This window comes from Lissotriton vulgaris, unplaced genomic scaffold (genome assembly GCF_964263255.1).
Source record: "Lissotriton vulgaris unplaced genomic scaffold, aLisVul1.2 SCAFFOLD_307, whole genome shotgun sequence".
NCBI classification, from domain to species: Eukaryota; Metazoa; Chordata; class Amphibia; order Caudata; family Salamandridae; genus Lissotriton; species Lissotriton vulgaris.
In genome coordinates, this window is record NW_028241442.1 from 711,671 (window position 1) to 717,771 (window position 6,101).

The window sequence follows — 6,101 nt, forward strand, 5'->3', positions numbered from 1 at the left end:
GGCTGAAGGTGAAGACTCTACCTGATTGGTAGTCAATCTTATCCATCAAGAACTTTCACTCTTTCTTGGCAATAATTTCTTCTTCATGTTTTTCAATCTTTTTGAGAATATACTCAATCTTGATTTTAAAAGTTTCTCCACTTTCCTCTTTTTCAATTTAGCTCTTCAATTGCCTTGATGAGCAGGGCCCACTCCTTCCAGGCAAACTTAATTAGCATGAACAGCATACGATTGGAACAGTCCATCAAGTTCTCAGCCCATTCCTTAGTTAACTCCAGATCAGGGTCCTGTTTTTGATGTTTATTAGTGATTGTTTGCGGGAATGCTTGCTTTAAAAAAATGGCTTTTCCCTTCATTTGAATGGCTCAGACTTGGGTTACTAGCATGTATATCTAAACATATTCTAGTACCAGTATATTTCTAGCCTCCTAGTCTGCTTGCGCTTTATGTATTATTTCCTGTATTGTACCCGACTCCATTTGTTCTCTACCTGGTATAGTACGGTATTGGATAATACTATGTAGTATGCCCTGAGTGGCTGCCATGTTTGTAGTTTTGAGAAATTAACTTTTTATTATGTTTGGTTAATTGTATGAAATGATGATGTTTTTCCTAGATGGGCGTACACTATCAGATGACAACTAGGGTATGAATTTAGTATTTAGTATGAACTTTGGCAGCAAGGATTATTGACGCATACTAGATGAAACCACTATAAAATGGCCGACATTTTTCATGTTTGTATAAACAATAAGTCAACTTTCTATGTAACGATTGTTTTTTGTCACATGATTGTGTTATGATTGTTTACATGTCAAGTTGTAAAAGTATGTGGCTTACCCATGAGCAAGGCGGCTACGCCGAAACGCGTTGGGTAGTTTGTTTGACGTATAATGCACTTTAAATACATTTCTTTTGGAGTATTGGTATAGTGACGGTGTCTGTGCAGGCAAGGAGTGCACACATGCTTGATTGCACAGCGAGTGGCATATATCATCCATCAGCTCTTAACTACACAAATATAATGCAAACAACATTTCCCTTACTGTCCACTTGTGAAAAATTGCAAAAGGTTTTTCCAAAACCGGCAGTCATTGCTTACCGCAGAGATCCAAATTTACGATCTCTTATTGTGAGAGCTGAACTCAAGCAAGCTGTAACTAATTCAGGGGTTCATTGCTGTGACTCTAAAAGGTGCATCACATGTGAATACCTTTTACAAACATCATCAGGTACTATTTATGTTACCAGAAGGACCTATGCAATAAGGCAGCATCTTACATGTCGCTCAACATGCATTATTTATGGGATTCAGTGCCAACGGCAAAGCTGTAAAAAACAATATGTAGGCAAAACAGTGAATAACCTCCACACACAATTCAGGAACCACAAATCAGCAATAATTAATAAGAAAATTGACCAGCCTGTAGCCAATCATTTTATCCTTGTGGATCATTCACAATCAGATTTGAAGATTTTCCCCGTGGAACATGTCTAAAAGGAAGAACTATTGGACTCCAGGGAAAACTTCTGGATGTACCGTTTAAAATCATTGCATCCAGATGGAGTGAACATTACTGACAATACAACCTGATTACTGCATTGATTCCACATTCCAAATGAAATCTTCACTCATGATGCTTTTTGAAAATTCAGCTGTGTCATCTGTGCAGCCACTGAGCTTACCATCTTGAAACTACCTGAGGAAGGCGGAAGCTGAAACGTTGTAGTGGAAATATATTTTTGTTCTTTGGTGAATCTATCTGTTTGAGTCACTTCTTTCTTGGATATATATATATATAGATATAGATATATTACATACTGGTGTTAGCCAGTAGGTAGTTATAGTTAGGACCTTGTTTCTATTCAAAAAGCAATGTTTCTTTTACCAATACCTTTGGCGCCGGTTGACAAATCTTCGAGAAATATATCTATAGCTAGCAGATTGACAAAGGCCTCTTGAAGGCTGAAACGCATTTCTCCTTGTGCTTGGGATTGATGGCGACCTGATTAAATAAAAAGATGCCAAAACTGGAACCACCTCGAGTTTGTGCCTTCTTCCATAGAGCTTCTGTGGGAGGTGGTTGTTTGTATCAGCTATCTATATATCTATATATCTATCTGTATATCTATAGCTATCTATATATCTATATATATATTACCAAACCCTTCTACTAGAAAAAGGGAAAGGAGCTGTCCTCCCGACAGTGAGGGATAAATTAATTTATTTCATTCAGTAGGCATTCCTGACGCGTGTCTGTCTCCTTAGACTTTTCTCAAAGGGTGAGCCTTGGCATCACATGAAACAGGATCCCACACACATTCAGTTCCTTTATGAAGTTTGCCACCCCTTGGTGGGCGTCCTTCGGTGGGTCTTTATGATGTATATTGGAACTTGTGGTTTACTGTTCCATGAAATTAAAACCCTCCAGTGGGTGATGCCGCAATATTTTTTCTGTTCTTTTAAATAAAGTGCTTTAGCGCTCCTTGTTGGCTCCATCGCAATCCTCTTTTAAAGGGCTGCTGGAAAGCATACCAAAGGCAGTCTTCGGTGTCACCTGCTGAACCCTTATCGTTTTCACGAGTCTCCCAAATTGGTTCCTTAACGGGCAGCAATGGCACTCTAGCTGGCGGTGTGAACCTCGCGGCTGAACCACGCCGCTGTATATTACCAAACCCTTTGCCTAGAAAAAGGGAAACGAGATGCACTCCTGACAGTGAGGGATAAATTCATTTATTTCATTCCGTAGGCATGCCTGATGCGTTTCAGTCTCCTTAGACTTTTCTTAAAGGATGAGCCTTGGCATCATATGAAACAGGACCCCACACACATTCAGTTCCTTTATGAAGGTTGCCGCCCCTTGGTGGGCGTCCTTTGGTGGGTCTTTATGATGTATGCTGGAACTTGTGGTTTGCAGTTCCACAAAATTAAAACCCTCCAGTGGGTGATGCCGCAATATTTGCTCTGTTCTTTTAAATAAAGACCTTTAGCGCTCACTGTTGGCTCCATCACATTCCTCTTTTAAAGGGCTGCTGGAAACCATACCAAAGCCAGTCTTCGGTGTCACCTGCTGAACCCTTATCGTTTTCACGAATCTCCCAAATTGGTTCCTTTGCGGGCAGCAATGGCACTCTAGCTGGCGGTGCGAACCTCGCGGCTGAGCCACGGCGCTATATATTACCAAACCCTTCTCCTAGAAAAAGGGAAACAAGCCGCTCTACCGACAGTGAGGGATACATTCATTTATTTCATTCCGTAGGCATTCCTGACCCGTTTCAGTCTCCTTACACTTTTCTCAAAGGGTGAGCCTTGGTATCACATGAAACAGGATCCCACACACACACACAAATATATATATTTATACACACACATATATATTTACTGCAAAAAAACCATAGGTTTCAGGCACATTATAGTTAGAAATTAGCATTTAAAAAACGTAGAAATTCACTGAAAAAACAAAACATTGGTTTCAGGGACTTTATAGTTAGTTACACATTTCTCTTGTAAAAAACGTCGAAATTCCCCCGTTATAGTTAGTTCAGCTAACTATAATCTGTGTACCCGCAATGCACTCCTGATGACGTCAAGTATTACATCAATCATGACATGATGAGTGACATCACTGATGACATCTCAAATGACATCACTGACGACATCACAGATTACATTATCCAGTGACTTTGTTTTTCTTTAAAGTGTAAATTTGCATTATATATATGCCAAGGTGTATTGAAGAATGAGTGGGTGTATAAGTGTCTGGATGAGGATTTAGTAGGTGCGTGACTGACTGTTAAAGGGAGTGATTACGTGTCTTACCGAATGCATGGGTTAGTGACTAAACTGTGTGAATGTCTGTATCAGTCTGTCTGTTGTTGTATAAGCTGCTGCATGGGTTGGTCAGTAGCTACATGAGTGTCTATATGGGTTATCAATAGGTTGCCTTAGTTATTTGCATGGGTGCTTGAGTGTGTATGTGGGTGGGTGGGAGGTGTGTGACTGTGCATAGATGTTCGAGTGGTTGATTCAATGTTTGTATAGATTCAAGATTGCATGTGGAAACAGCTGTATGGGTGGGTGAGTGTGTATATGGGTGTGTTGGTGAGTAAATAGATGTCTCTATGGTACATGTCCAAGTAACCACATATGTAAAAGGCATTGCATGTGAGAGTTGAAGTACATAAATGACTTTACGTGAGAGTCATATGCCCGGGATGCCCGTCACCCCCTCCCAACACAATCCCCAAGGATGGGAAGACGGACGCAGTTCTGAACTTTTGGAAGGCGGGAGGGAGTCACCCTCCCGGCCGTATTTATTAAAATATGAAACAAAATTAAAACATTAAATAAAAGTTTCATATTCATGTACAATTTTCCATTTATTACATTTCGATGAAGACATGTTATTTGGCTAACCTTAACAAATCTCTAATACAAAGGTATCCTAGCCAAATCTAACATCCTCCAAATGCATTCTTTCTAAATTAAAATTGTACATCCTAGCATTAAGGGCCAACGGCAAGGTCTTAACCGGTGTCAGATCCCTACTACCAAAAACTCTCGCCCTCGCGGTGTGAGTGACGGCCGCGCAGAGGACTGTACCCTCATGGCCAACTGTAATTTCCCTTGTCTTGTTGGGGGCCCCTCTTTCCGCTTGACGCCATCTTAAAGGTCTTCCGAGCACCCGTGTGAGGTATCTGTAGGAAGGACAGAGTGGACTCCCCCCCCCACCCCCACACTCTCTATCACATCCGCCGTCGCGGATATCCGGGCCCCGGGAAATTCGTAGGAGGGGCATATAGCCGCCTCCTCCCCTGGGAGGGGCCTATGGCCGTCTCCCCTTAGGCGACCCATCCTTAGTGGGTGCCGCCTCCCAGTGGGAGGGGCCAATGGCCACCTCCCCCCGGGCGCTCTTATCCATAGTGGGTGGCGCCCCCCTCTAGGGACCTTGAAATTACTGCTCACCGATCATGACCTTACCGCCCGACCGAAAAATAAATACGACATTTGTTCACCTACTAAGGAAGAAAATATCAGCCTATCTAATTGTATCAAACTGTTTACTCCTAAAAGAAAACAGACAGACAAAAGTCACATCGTCAATCTAGACATTCATTCTCCTGCTATACGGAGGGAAAAAAGATGCTATAGAGCAAAACTTTATTGCAAAACCAACATTGCCATAAGGGGCTGGTGGGTGGGTCAAAAAATGGCTCCTTGTTCTGACGAGGGCTCACGAGCAACGAGTGGGTGCAGCCTTCCAAGCACAGGAACAAGAGGACGCTTCTTCGGATTCCCGCTCTCTTTATTCTTCTTCGGGAGGGTGTGTACCCGCCCCAGGTATGCCTATTGGGCGGGGTCATCGGTGTAGGTGTCTAGGACAACCCCTCTTGGGCGGGAAAGAGGCGCGCCCCGGCTACGCCGCTTCGGGCATACCAACCGAGCCACGCCCCAAGCCCAAAATGGTTTCCCGGGAGGATCACGGCACCCGATCATACGTTTGGGGGGACCGAGTGGTCGCCCCTTTCCATATGCCCGGGATGCCCGTCACCCCCTCCCAACACAATCCCCAAGGATGGGAAGACGGACGCAGTTCTGAACTTTTGGAAGGCGGGAGGGAGCCACCCTCCCGGCCGTATTTGTTAAAATATGAAACAAAATTAAAACATTAAATAAAAGTTTCATATTCATGTACAATTTTCCATTTATTACATTTCGATGAAGACATGTTATTTGGCTAACCTTAACAAATCTCTAATACAAAGGTATCCTAGCCGAGTCTAACATCCTCCAAATACATACTTTCTAAATTAAAATTGTACATCCTAGCATTAAGGGCCAACGGCAAGGTCTTAACCGGTGTCAGATCCCTACTACCAAAAACTCTCGCCCTCACGGTGTGAGTGACGGCCGCACAGAGGACTGTACCCTCATGGCCAACTGTAATTTCCCTTGTCTTGTTGGGGGCCCCTCTTTCCACTCGACGCCATCTTAAAGGTCGTCCGAGCACCCGTGTGAGGTATCTGTAGGAAGGACAGCGTGGACTCCCCCCCCCCCACACTCTCTATCACATCTGCCGTCGTGGATATCCGGGCCCCGG